Here is a 13,933-nt window from a genome sequence, read left to right as displayed (position 1 = left end):
CCTGCCCGAGGAGGTGGAGGTGGGAGGCTCTGGCCCTGTTGTGGGCCTAGGCGGGCACCTGTGTGCGATCTGGGTGTGGGCACAGCACTGAGAGCAGGGGATGTGCATGCACATGTGTGAGGGTGCACATGTGCAGGTGTACACACGTGTGTGCACACACATACGTGTGCATGTGTAGGGGTATGTGCCCGTGTGTGTGCACCCACCATGCTCACTTCCAACAGGCAGCCGCTCCTGGAGCCGCTTTCATCTGATCTGAAGTGTTTTACAAACACTGACTCATGAGCCTCCCACGGCCACAGGAGGTAACTCAGTCCACTTTGTAGGAGGGGAAACTGAGCCACCTCATTGTTCAAGATTTACGCTGGGCCACCCAGAGAGCCACCCACCCCTCCCCACTTCCCCTCACAGCCCAGACGCAGGAATGTGCTCAGAGAAGCCAGAACTGCAGGGCGAGTCTGGGGTCCCGAGGGCTGCCTCTGAGGTCCGGGCGGGTGGCCTGCTGTTCCAGGCAGTGCTGCGTCTGTGCCAGGCGTGCACACATGGCTGTCCCTTCATACACACACACTGAGTTCTCACATCAGACTCGCACAAGTCCTGTAAGTAGCACCCCCTCCCGCCCCCTGCCATGGGGGAGGAAGCACAGCTTCCAGAAGGGCAGCTCCTTGTTCCAAGACCACTAAGCGCAGCCTGTCCACCTGAGGGCTGCCTGCCACCCCCATGCGCACGCCGTCTCCAACGGGCGGCCGGTTTACGCATCGCCAGCCCCGAGTGCAGGGTGTGGGGCCAGATTGGGGGCGAGCAGCAGAGAGACAGTTCCCAGGGGAAGCAATTCTCATGCTGAGAACACGGTCCTGCCCCGTTCCATCTCCGAAGCCGCGAGGCTTGGCGGGAGCCATAGAGTGTTCGGCAGAAGCGCCCGCCCGGCCGAGAGAGAAGCAGGACGCAGCCCAGCCGCTGGGGACAAGCCTGCTCTCGCCCGCCCACCTGCTCTGCTTTGATAACCCGGACATCCCGCCTCCATTGTCCTCGCCTGTCACTCAGCCGCTTTGTGAAATCACTTCCATCAGATGTTGGGCTCTGGCTGCAACTGAAGGTGAAAACTTGTCTCGGTTTGACAGGGCGGGGGTGGCTCTGCTGTGTAAATAGAAGCCTCGGGCAGCCGTGGGGCGGTGCGGGCACAGGCACAGCAGAGTCCCGCTCCCTCCGCTGCCGCTCAGGGTCTATCTCAGGCTGTTCCTCTGGCTCCGTTGGTCAACAGTCGCCCTCTGGCCCCGTCCCTCACCCCAGGCTTTGTCCCCTGGCCGGGGCCACTCCCAGTTCCCGCCGTCGCCCCAGCAGGCGGAGGCAGCCTCTGCTCCCTGAGCAGCGAGCCCTGGACGTCGGGGACACCGACACCCGACACTGCCCTATCCAGGCTGCTCCCAGCTCCGTTCAGGGGCGAGGGGCGGGCAGAGACCCTGGAAGGTGGGTGGGTCAGAGGCTAAATCACAGTCAGAGCCGGAGGGACGGCGACTCGAGACCTTTCCTGAGTGAGGCTTGGGCTTGTTCCAGGGTCATCACGCTCAGTGCCTGCGACCCCAGCGAGCTGCTGTCCCCTGGGCACTCGGCTCCTCCCAGCCGACCAGACGTCCACTGTCCCCCGGAAGCTGCTCCTCATCCACACGGGACGGAGAGGGACAGAGAGAGGGAGACAGTCCGGGGGAGATCCTGGGAATGGGGGCTTCTGTGGGGAGGCGCCTTGTGGGGGTTTCTGGGGGGCAGCCCCACGCCTCTCCCCCTCCAGCAAATGGTCCCTTGGGGGCTCGCTGAGGGAGGGGGGCTGGGCGGGGGGTCTGGGCTGCAGTCAGTGACATGGTCCCGTGTTACAGGTGTTTGGGGACAGAGACGGTCGCACACCTGGGTCTGGGGGACTCCGTCCATCCGTCCGTCCGTCCGTCCGTCCATCGTCTCTCCTCCCACACCGCAGGCCAGGCCCGGCCCGGCGCAGCTGCTCTGAGATTTGTGCAATGACCATGCTTCGTCTCTGTCCCTGGGCCTGGGGACAGGGCAGGCCTGGCCGTGCTGGGTGTCAGGGGCCTGCGGGCCAGCGAGTAGAGCTGCTCGTCCGACCCGTGGCGGCCAGTGAGGGTGCAGCTGTCGTCCGAAAGACACGCGGCCCAACAACTTGAGACTCGCAGGGAGACAGAGCTCCCTGGGCCGGCACCCCAAGAAATGGGTCAGATGCCTCTGGCCCTAGTGAGGGGCCGTCCCCCAAAGTGGGCCCGCAAGTGAGGCCTGGCCTCCCCTTAGTGTCACCCAGGGCTGGGTCCAGGTCACTGAACCCCTCCCCATCCAGTCAGGGGGCGGGGCCCTGGGTGCTTCTCGGTGGGTTACAGCCATTTTGAATGACAGCAGCTGCCAGGCCACATTGTGGGGCAGCCTGGCCCAAGCGCCCGTGCCCTGCAGGCGGCGAGGAGGGCCTCAGGCTGGGCCGGCAGGCGCACGCGGCCCCTCTGCACCCCAAGGCCTAGGAGGAGGCTCCGTGTGGGGTGACTGGCCGAGGTCACACAGGTTGAAACCACAGAGTGGGACTCTGAGTTCAGGTCCCGCTGAGTCCGGCGTGTCTGTGGATCTGTGGCCCGAAGGCCTGGCTGGCTGAGCTGCGGCCCCTGCACATGGTGGCCGGCCAGCCTCCTGGCCCCAGGTGGCACCTGCCCTGGCCCCACAGCCCGATGGCGCCTCGGCTGCCCACTTGCCATGCCTGTGACTGCTGGCCCTGGTTCTCAGTGGTGGCACCCCCCCTGCCTGGCCCCCAGCTCTCAGCCCCACACCCGTCTCCCATCCCCTCCCACCCACCGACCGGCTCCAGCTCTCCTGCCTGGCCCACCCCACCCCTTGGAGCAGCACCCCGTTCAGTTCTGCAGCTCGGCCCTCCTCAACCCCAGCCTTTCTTCCCTGGGACCACGGGACCCATGGGGCTGCCCAGTCTGAGGGCATGGGCGCCGGCCTCCCTTGGAGCCCACACAGAACTCAGCTGCAGGGCTGAGCGCGTCCGGGAGGGTCGGGCCGGGGCCAGGGCTGCCGGCCCAGCTGGGCCTTTGTTTGCAGGGCTGCCTCTTGGCAAACGGACGACCTGCTGGGGCTGAGGAGCTTCCTCGTGGACTCGGCCCCCTGTCCCTGGTGGCGTCGGCTGAGGCCCGCCCTCATGTCAGTGGACAGTCTGGTGGGTGGAGGACGGGCGCCTGGAGGCTGCGCTCAGGGCAGCTGGGGCCTTGCAGAGCCAGCGGGAGGCCCCGGGCTGACGGTTCCTGCATCCGCCCAGCACCTCCCGTGGGGCCGCATTTTGCCTCTAGGACGCCGTGGCAGTGACTCAGCCAGGCCTGCTCTCGAACCCGGCACCGGGCCCTGGGACGACCGAGGCCGCGGCCTACCCACAGCCCCTGCTCTGCAGGAACCACCTCGGGCGGGAAGGTGGACGTGCCTCAGTTTACCTCCCAGCATCTCTGTCGGGAAAGGCCCACAGGTGGGCAGAGGTGACGGCCTTCGGCTCACACTCGAGGACGCACGGCTCAGCGAGAGGCTGGTGACCGAGGGGAGGCCCTGATGGCGGGTCTGGGCCTGGGGGGACAGGCCCCCGTGGCCGCGGGGCACAGCGCGGGGAGAGGGCTGGAGCGGAACCTGCGCCGAGTCCACCCACCGGCACATGGCACAGAGCCCGCGGCACGGACGGTAGTTCAGCCAAACCAAGGAGTCAGGAGGTGAGGAGTGTGGCGTGTTTGTCATGTTCGTGTTGAATAGGACTTCCTTCTTCGCAGGTTCGTACAACTTAACGCTTAGTAACGACGGTGTCATAGTGGCTGGCACACCAGGCGCAGCCTCACGTCGGGTCCTGAGAGCAGGACCCAGGCCCACGGTGAGCGTGTGAGTCCAGGTCGGGCAGTGCCAGCCTCAGACCGGCCCTCCTGCTGCCCAGCCCTGCCTGTGGCCTCAGGGATGTGCCCGCCTGGTGCCCACTCCCCGCTCCAGGCACATCCTGATGCCCGCGCCGCTGGCACTGCCTGCCCACATGGCCCACACCCACCCTGTGATTTTCTTCCTCAGGGGCCGTGCCACACGAACACCCGAGGCCTGGGTGTGGGCCAGCGGCCTCTGGCGAGTGGGCATCCAGTGTGCTGGACATGCGGGCGTGGCCGGGGGAGAATGGTGGAGGGAGCCAGGGAGGCCCAGAATCCCAAGTGTGCGGCTGACGTCCAGGCCATCGGAGGCTGGTCCGGGCGGGAGGGCAGACAGACCGATCTGACGGGTTTTAACGGGGTAGACGCCTGGCACGTGGGCCTCCTCCAGGCTGTCCGGGCCCTGCACAGCGGGGGCACCCTGTGCGAGCGGCTCCCGAGGAGGAGCAGGGTGCGGCCGAGGAGGGAGGCAGCCTCCGGCCGGGCGGGCATTTGGGCGTGTTGAGGTGTGTGAGTGCCACCCTTGAGGCGACAGACGCCTCCCTGATCCAGGAGGACGCTGGTGCCCCGAGAGGCAAGGCAGCAGGCGAAGCCACAGGGGATGCGCCGAGGACGGAGGCCAGGCCTTGCCCCCGCCCGCACCAGCTCTTCTGCGCGAGGAGCTCTGGAGCCCGCCCTCTAAGGGTTAACGGTCCCCTCGCAACCTGCGCCCTGATGTAATGATGTTGGGCTGGAAACTTCCGTGGTTCCGTGGCTGCTGTGCCAGGAAGACGGTGCTCAGAGCATTGTTTGCTTCGCATAAAAAACACACGGCGTGTGGGGAGCAGCCGCGAGCTGCCCAGCTGTGGCCGCTGCCACGCCGGCCTGGCGCCCACATCGCCCGCAGCAGGAGGGTGGGGTGTCGTCCTGCTCTGGGTCTTCACCCACCACTCTGCTCCCCACAGCGGCCGTGGCTGGTGCAGGCGCTCAGGGGTCCACTCGGGGCCTCTCAAGAGGCTTTGGACAGCCTGTGGGCGTGGCTCGGGTTGAGCGCTGACCTATGAACCAGGAGGTCAGGGTTCGATTCCTGGTCAGGGCACGGGCCCTGGCTGCAGGCTCGATCCCCAGTGTGGGGTGTGCAGGGGGCAGCTGATCCACGATTCTCTCTCATCACTGATGTTTCTGTCTCTCTCCCTCACTGAAATCAATAAAAAAAAATTTTTTTAAAAAAGGCTTTGGACAAACAGGTGAAGGAAACCGCATGTCAAAACCAGATGTGGTCTGAAGGGAGCTTCTCTGTGGCCATGACCGGGGTCTGCTCCATCCCACATGGCAGCCACCGGCCACACGTGGCCTTCGAGCTCTTGAAATGCGGCCTGTGTGCCTGGGGGGCTTGTACCTTTATTTAATCCTAATTAGCTTAGATTTAACCGGAGCAGCCACATGTGGCCCGTCGCTGCCACGCGGGTCGGCAGGGCAAGTCTGGGACTGTGACAAGATTCCGTGGGATTTGGTGGCACCTGAGGGGGCTGTGGATTTGTGAGTGTCACTGCGAGTAAACGTCACCTGAGACACAGATGCTGAGCTGCTGGCTGCCGTGCCCGCCCGGGCGTCAGGCTGAGCCTCGGTGTCTGAGTTCAGACGCAGGATGACGGATGGGCAGCAGGTGGGAGGCGGGGGCAGAGCAAACAGAGCCAGCGTTGCCGGGACTGGGTGGGTAAGGGTACAACAAACCGCTGAAAAGCCCCATCGGTGGGCAGGGGTCTCGGGTCACTCCCGGGTCGCGCTGGCTCCAGCGGAGGTGCTGACCGCCCGCACGACGGGATGGCGCAGGCCGGGGACCGGACGCCGCGGTCAGGCCGAGGGGACAGGGGTCGGAGGTCGGGCCCCAGGGAGCCAGGGGAGGCCCTGCGGGGTCTGGGTCGGGGCAGCGGACGCTCCATTTCCAGGCCCAGCGAGGCCGTCCCGCCTCTGCCTGCCCCCTGCAGGGTTCAGCATTAGCGTCCTTTCCTGAGCGTGGGGCAGCTTTGGCTCCTTTGTGTCCTTTCCGGGAGTGGCCCCTCTGGGTGCGTGGCCGACACACGGAATTTCCCGAGCTCACGCCCTGCAGGCGGACGGGGCTGAAGGAGCCCTTGTAGCCGAGAGCCGGGCACATGCTGAAAGGGGTCTGTGGACCGAGCAGGGCCGGGAAGAAAGCCGCGCCGCTGCAGTGGAGGGTGTGGCCAGGGCCCCTGAGTCGGGGCAGTGGACAGAGGAGGCCGGGGCTGGAGGCGCCAAGTCCCCAGTGGGTCTCAGACGAGTTCCCGCCTGTCACGTGGGATCCGGGCTCCTGTGTGACCCCCGGGGGACCTCCAGGCCTTGGGGAGGTTCTGCCGGGCCTGTGCTCGCCTGCCAGCCGGTCGCCCCCACGGGGACATTCCCGCACCCCTCTGAGCCCCGGGTCGCGTCCCTGTGTGGCAGGCGTGAACTCTCTGGCCCGTGTGGGTCCCCCACATCTGCCCCTTTCCTGCGCAAGGAGCTGCGTGGACGGGCTGCCCGATGGGAGCGGCCGGCCCTGTGCCCGCCCTGAGTGCACGGAGCGAAGTTATATTCCGTTGACAAAATGTGCTGGCTGCCTCTCGGGTTCCCCGGGGGGGGGGGCGGGGGGTATCTCTGGCATCCCCCTGCCCCTCTTCCTCCTCCTCCGGCCCCAGCAAGTCCAGCAGCAGGAGAGAGGAACTGCCTGGGCCTTTGTCTCCTGGCCCTGGGATGAGGCAGGATGTCTGCCTCCTGCCGCCCGCTGCCCGCTGCCCGCTGCCCGCTGCCCGCTGCCTGCTGACAGCAGGCGGATGATGCGACCCTCAGGGAAGGTGACCGGACCTGCCCCCGGCCTTGCTTGGTGCCTGGACGGAGTGCCCAGAGCTGCACAGTCCTCTTCCCGCCACACACCTTCCTGCCCGGGGCTCCGTCGGGGACGTAAACTCCGGGAGAAGCTCCGGGTGCCCCGCCATGGGCCTGACGGAAAGCCCGCCCCCTCACTCCTGGCTGCCCTGCAGGCCTGGGCTCAGCTGTGCACAGGGCCGGCGTCCAGGCGGCTGAGCCAGGGTTCCCTGGACAGAGCGGGGCTGCCTCTGGCCAGTTGGGATGGGGCTCCAGCAGAACACCCTGCTCTCCCAGTGCCTGAGCTGGACTGACCTCTGGATGGGGACAGGCAGGGGGCACCAGCAAAGTCCTTCCCGGCCAAGAGCGGGAGTGGCAGAAGGGGCAGAGAGGTCAAGGGTCAAGGCAGGAGACCCACAGCCCAGGGTCGCGCCAAAGTCGCACGAAGGTTGGGTAAAGGAACAGCTGTTTGCTCATCTCTGAAATGGGGTGAAAACCTGAAGCCCAACCCAATAAAATTATTAACAACAGTAAACCCATCACATGCTACCATAACAACAGTTTAAAAAATAACCATGTTCACAAAAATATAGTGACTAGCATTGCTTTACATTTTTATTGATTTTAGAGAGAGGAAGGGGAGGAGAGAGAGAGAAACATCCACCGTGAGGATCATTGATCGGCCACCTCCTGCACGCCCCCTCCTGACGCCTGTGCCCTGACCAGGAATCGAACCCCGAACTCCTGATTCATGGGACGATGCTCGACCACTGAGCCACGCTTACATTTTCGAAAGTTTCCTTGATGTTTGGGCTGTAAAAGAAAGCAGCTGGGTTCTCATATCTGCGTTTGCATTTAACCCTGCGCATCACACAGCCTCTGGGAAAGGGCACCCGTGGGCGCGCGGAGTCAACGGGCAGGGGCACCGGGTGCGGCTCTCAGCACGAGATGCTTGGGTCCTGCGCTCCCCAGGGCTCCCGGCCTCACCCTGGGAACTGCTGCTGTAAAATACGTGATGTGCCCCAAGAACAGCAAAGAAACGAAAACCCCCCAAACACAGGAGAGCAAGAGACATGAAAACATAGAAAACAAGCAGCAAAATGGACACAGAATCCAGCTACGCCACGTCCACAGGAGCGGGGGCTCCGGGGCAGGAGAGGGCAGCCGGTGGGCGGCCGCGGAGGCTGGGCTCGGCCAGCCGGGGCCAGGGACACGGACAGGGCCGGGCGTGCTGGGTGGAGGTTTCTATTGGTTTTCCCGGAGATGTCGGTGACGAAGCCGGGGCCTGGAGGGTGGCAGGCTTGCACTTCCTGCCGAAACCAGCCCCAGGGTCCTCTGCTGATTCCAGGTTGGGCCGGGAGTCCCCCGGAGCAAGTCCCAGGGTCTTTGAGGTGCCGTTGGGCGGCGGTGCCGAGGGCCCAGGAGCCGGGAGCCGTGTCCCGGGCTGACCTGGGACAGCACCAGCCTCCTGTGGTCCTGGCCCGAAGGGAGGCTCGCATGCGATCGAGAAGGTGGGAGGCGCCGAGGCCGAGGCTCTGGAGGTCTTGCTGGTGCAGGAGAGACACGCGGAGGACTCGTGGGTGCCCTCTGACGCCCGCTCCTCCGGCCGGGCCTGCCCAGGGCCAGGGGCAGCTTCGCAGGGACGAGGCGTCCTGGGCCGGCCAGCTGGGGCCCCCTCTCCAGCAGGCGGCTGTGTGGCTGCGGTGTCCGCTCCCCAGGCCTCACCTGGCTCTCCCGTTTGTGGGCCAGTCACTCTGGACCAGGGCCCCCCAGGGACCTCACCCCAACCTGGTGACCTCTGTGAGGACAGCATCTCCACGCAGGCTGTCTGCGGAGGAACGGGGGGCTGGACTCCAGCAGGTCCCGTTTGGGGGACACAGTTCAGCTCCTGGGAGCTGGCTGGGACTCTCTTGCCCCCCCACCCCCTTCCTGGTCTTTACTGCCCGGCCCGATGGCCCAGTCTTCCTCCCAAACGAAGTCCAGCCGTGGTGTTCGCAGCGTCTGGTTCCCCGGCTCAGCCCCGGCAGCAGGCTGCCGCCCTGCCGCTGGCTGCGTGGCCATGGCAAGCGGGGTGGCCCAGAGCGGGCTAGTGACTGCGTGGCCACGGAAAGCAGGTGAGTGACGGGGGCGGGGGGGGCAGCGCTCAGAGCCAGCGCCCAGGAAGTGTGGCCTCCGCGCAGGTCCACCTGCTCTGGGCTCAGCCCCAGCGCCTGGGTGGCCCAGACGCCGAGGCTATAAAGTGTGCAAACGGCTTGGGGCCGCCCTTGTCATGGGAAGTGTTGGGTCAGCGTCTTCCCTGCCAGGAGGGACCTTTCTCTTTTCTCCCCGGCCACAGCGCGGGGGGGCATCTGCGGGGGCGGGGTCCCCGAGCCTCAGAGACTGAGGACGAGGAGAGTGAGAGTGAGGCTCCCCAAATGCAGGACCAGGACCCCCTGCCCTCTCCCCCACCTCCCACCGTCCTGTCCCCAGCCTGGGAGGCAGCATGACTAGCATCCCCACTTCACAGATGGGGAACTTGAGGTCCCGAGTGTTTGAGCAATTTGCCCACAGTCACCAGGCTGACCCCTGCCAGGCTTTGCACCCTGCGTACTGCCCCCCGCCAGGCCCTCTGGCTTTCACTCTGCAGCCCTCCTGGTCCTGGGCATGGGGTGCGGGGCCCTCCTCGGGGGTGACGTATGTGGGCTAACTCCCCTCAGATGCCCCAGATGCAGGCACATCCTTCTAGCTGCCCCAGAGCCTGGCACAGCTCTTGGCATACAGTCGGTGCTCAATAAGTGCTGGGTGTCATAAACTGTCCAAGGGCCTTTCAGGGACACGGCTTGCACACTCCAGGGGTGAAGGAGGGTGTGGTGGGCAGTTGGGGTGAGCGGCCTCTGCTGAGTCACCATCCCGCCGCCTGCCCAGGGCCCTGCCTGGTCAGAAGGGAGCCCACACCCAGGCCTGGTGCTGCCCGAGAGGCTCGGATTCGGGGAGACCAGGAGCCACCTGGCTGCCACCTCCCTGACCTTCACTGGCCCCCAGTGACCTCTGCACTTCTGATTCCTGGGGCGCCGGCTGCTCTGAGGACCTGACCTCACTCGCTTCCTGGTCACCCGTGACCGTGGGCCCTGGGCCTCGCTTTTCCCCTGGCTCCACCTGGACGCGGTGAAACCCAGACTGTGCCCGGCTGCCCGAGGGGCTGACGTTGACCTGCCTCTGAAGTGGGCAGCGAGGTCTGGCCTGCGCCGGGAGGAGAGGCAAGTGTGGTCACACCTCCTGGTCGGGACCTGGGAGCTCAGACCGTGTCCCACTTCCTGGGGCGCGTCTGCGGCCGGCAGGGCTGTGTGCCCAGAGGCAGGCAGGCAGAGGGCAGAGGTCACCGTCCTTGGTCAGATGGCCTCCTGCTGCCCAGGCCTCCTGGGCAGGCACTGGCCCCTGCCAGTCACGCACACACCAGGCTCAGTTTGGCAACACGGCCCACCGTGCTGACACCCCGGGCCGCCCCGGAGCCCGTGGCCTGGCCTTGAGTTTGAGGAGGAGGCCTGGTCTCTGCACAGGCAGGTCCTCAGGCTTTTGTCCGTCTGTTGGGGCCAGGCCATGGCCCTCTCCCCCAGGCCTACCCCACACCCGCCCAGGAGGTGCCGCCAGCCCAGGGGCCGGGAATCTTCACTCTGGTGCCCAAGGGCGGCTCTTTGAGGAAAAGCGAGAGGCCTGGTTTATGTGGGTTCTTGGTGCATCACTCACACCACACAGCTGCCTCGAAAATTCCGGACCTGGACGAGTAAACAGGCTCTCGTAGATGCAGGGGGTCTGAGCTGGGGGGGCGCCGAGGATGGGGTCTGAGCTGGGGGAGGGGGCGCCAAGGGTGGGGTCTGAGCTGGGGGAGGGGGCGCTGAGGGTGGGGTTGCAGGGGAGGGGGAGAGGGAGGCGCCCACAGCTCCTGCCAGCCCCTCGCTCCAGACAAGCGCCTTGAGAATCCCAAACCAGACGCAGTCAAGTGTTAAACCAGGCCCCTCTCCCGTTTTATCTGATGCCAAATCACCTGACACCAGACACTGCGTGTGTGGCTTGCACACCAGCTCCTGGAGGGGGGCAGGGGTGGGGGCAGCCCAGGGGACAGGGTCCCTCGGCCGGCTGCTGGCCTGGCGGACCCCTCCCTGCCACCACCCCCCCTCCCACCAGTGAGGCTGCCAGGAGGCCAGGGCTGAGCAGCCAGCCGGAGCGGAGGCTGATCCTCGGTAATTGCCGAGGGAGGCGTGGGCCTTCTCCCCTTTCCTGGCACTTAGCTGCAGGTCGGCCCTGAGAGCCTCGGTGAGGCCCCCTGGGCCTGGGATGAAACCCGACCGGCCCTAATCGCCGGGGGAGCTGTGGTCCTGCCCGCCTGCAGGTGAGCACCGGCTCTGGGCGCCCTCCCTGGCCCCGGCCCCTTCGAGCAGATTAGTGCAGACACCTGGGTTACTCGGGCAGCTCCCGCCCGGCACCCAGGTGGGCCCCAGGCGGGGAGAGGTGGGAGGTGTGGCCCAGCGTCCACTGCTCTCGGGGGTGCAGGTCCTGGAGCTGCCCCCTCCCCACGTGCCGCCCTCTCCAGGGCCTGGGGGGCCTCCCTGGTTCCCTCTCTGCAGGGCATCGATTCCCACGACCCTGGCCTGGCCCTAACTTAAACTAACAGGGTTGAGCCCCAGGCCCCAGCTGGTCCCCAGCCCAGCTCTGGTGGTGGCAAAGCCTCGCCTTCTTCCTCGACCGGCCTGTCCCCTCCTCCCTGACCCCCCTCGAGCTGCATGTCCCAGCTCGAAGCCTTCTCCTGGGACCCACAAGCAGCCCCATTCTTCACCGCCCCCCCCCCACTGCACCCCCTGACCCCACCTCACCCTACTTTGCTTTTGAAAGACAATCGCACCGCCTCCCAGATCCCGGCTTGTTTGTTAGTGTCGTGTCCTCTCTCTCTCTCTCTCTCCCCCCCCCCCCCCCCCCAATCTTCCTGCCTGGGCCGCGAGCCTCGGCCTCTTCCCCGTGTCCCTGCACCTGGAACAGCCCAGCACAGAGCGAGCCTGTGAGTACTTGGTGGATGAGTGGATGGTGGGTGGGTTTTTCTCTTATAAAAACTGTAATTGTGGTAAAAAAAAAGATGTGACATAGAATGCGCCGTGGCGTTCGTGTTTACATCACAGCACAGCGGCGCTGACCACACGCACATGGCTGTGCAGCAGACGTCGGGAGCCTTCTCGTCTCCCCACGGAGGCCCTGCCCACTGCGCCCGACTCGCCCTCACTTCCTGCCTGAGCCTGGCTCCTGCAGGTCCTCACACAGGGAGTCGGACGCGGTGTGTCCTGCGTGGGGCCTCCTCGGGGAGCACGGGGCCCTCGGGGCCCTCGCAGTGGCTCCGCTTGCCTTCTTTCTGAGCTGGGGCTCCGGGTGTGGCTGTGGTGTCCACGCCTCTGCGGGCAACACCGGGTGCTTCCCCTTCGGGGTCATCGGGAGTGAGCTGTGGACACAGTGTGCACCTGACCTTTAAGGTCCCGCTTGCGGCCGGGCCGGCGGGCTCAAGGCTGAGCGTCGACCTAGGAACCAGGAGGTCACGGTTCGATTCCCGGTCAGGGCACCTGCCCGGGTTGTGGGCTTGATCCCATGTGGGGAGTGCAGGAGGCAGCCGATCGATGATTCCCTCTCATCACTGATGTTTCTCTCTCTCTCCCTTCCTCTCTGACATCAATAAAACGTATTTTTTTAAAAAGATCCTGCTTTCTATTCTATTGGACTTACACCCAGAAGTACGATGCCTGGACCCATGGTAGTTCGGTTTTCAATTGTCGGGGACAAGAGTACTGTTTCCACCACAGGGCACCGGCCACATACCCCCCAGGCCCGAGGGTTGCTTCTCCACGTTCTCGCAACAATAGGTGTTTCCAGTCGTTTTGGGCACAGCCGTCTGGTCCGTGGTTTCAAAGTGCATTTCTCTGACGGCCTGAGACCTGGAGCCTCAGCAGGCTGCTGGCCGTGTCACATGGGTGGTTGGTTGTTGTCGGCTGCAGGAGCTCGTGTCTGTGGGGGACTGACCTGTCTCAGATGTGTGTTTGCGAGTGTTTTATCCGAGTCTGTGGGTGCCCTCCCCTCGGGCACTGTTCCCGCTGCCCAGCAGGTGCTCACAGCACTGGGTTGGTTCCTGTCTGTCCTGCGGCTGCGCTGGTCCCTCTGTCTGTCCTGCGGCTGCACTGGTCCCTCTGTCTGTCCTGTGGCTGCGCTGGTCCCTCTGTCTGTCCTGTGGCTGCACTGGTCCCTCTGTCTGTCCTGTGGCTGCGCTGGTCCCTCTGTCTGTCCTGTGGCTGCGCTGGTCCCTCTGTCTGTCCTGCGGCTGCGCTGGTCCCTCTGTCTGTCCTGTGGCTGCGCTGGTCCCTCTGTCTGTCCTGTGGCTGCACTGGTCCCTCTGTCTGTCCTGTGGCTGTGCTGGTCCCTCTGTCTGTCCTGTGGCTGCACTGGTCCCTCTGTCTGTCCTGCGGCTGCGCTGGGACGTGAGAAGCTGTCTCCCTCCAGCTGAGGGCGGCTGAGGAGCCTGACCCCCCTTCTCCTGCCAGGGAGCTTGTTAGGAATCAGACACTTAATTAGTTGGCACATCAGATGTTTCCAAAATACCTTTCTTTCTTTTTTTCTTATTTGATCTTCGGAAAACCTTGATATTCAAAGCGGGCTGTGCTGCCTGCTCCCTCTAAGACCTGCTGGGCAAACCTTTCAGCCCTCACAGGGGGGCTGAGGGCTCTTCTTGGGGGAGAGGGGTCAGGCCCAGGGCCAGGCCTGCAAAAGCCCCCCCCCACCCCACCCCCCCAAAACTGTTGTGCAGACAGGTTCGGTGAATACCAGGGTGGTCTGGAGGTGGGAGGGAGAGCGGGGGAGAGAGGCTGGGAGCCCAAGGGGTTCCAGGGTGAGGGGGCGGTTGGCTGTGGGCCGGCCCCCTCTCTCCCCCCTGGAGCTGCATCTTTTCAAAACACCAGTTGCCCCCCCTTTCCCCTCTCCTGGGTTCCAGAAACTCAGACAGCTGGCTCTTACCCTGTCTTGGGTCCAGACCCTGAGCAAGGGGGGCACTGGGGCTTCAAAGGATTCTGGGGGGTCAGGCCCAGGCGGGGAGACAGATGCTCCAGGTGGGGCGGGCAAGGCCCCCAAGAGGTGTGGCCCCTCCCTGGGTGGGAGAG

General features: G+C 65.2%; 1 long non-coding RNA gene across 1 annotated transcript; it reads left to right on the top strand.

Annotated features, from left to right (window-relative positions):
- Nucleotides 1–10,849: 10,849 nt before the first annotated feature.
- On the top strand, nucleotides 10,850–12,373 carry LOC118659337. The gene is made up of 3 exons (XR_004968497.1): nucleotides 10,850–11,139; nucleotides 11,784–11,802; nucleotides 11,921–12,373. It is a non-coding gene; the product is annotated as an uncharacterized LOC118659337 (long non-coding RNA).
- The last annotated feature ends 1,560 nt before the right edge of the window (nucleotides 12,374–13,933 follow it).

Source organism: Myotis myotis, unplaced genomic scaffold (genome assembly GCF_014108235.1).
Source record: "Myotis myotis isolate mMyoMyo1 unplaced genomic scaffold, mMyoMyo1.p scaffold_m19_p_6, whole genome shotgun sequence".
NCBI classification, from domain to species: domain Eukaryota; kingdom Metazoa; phylum Chordata; class Mammalia; order Chiroptera; family Vespertilionidae; genus Myotis; species Myotis myotis.
This window is presented reverse-complemented; position numbering and strand designations above follow the sequence as displayed.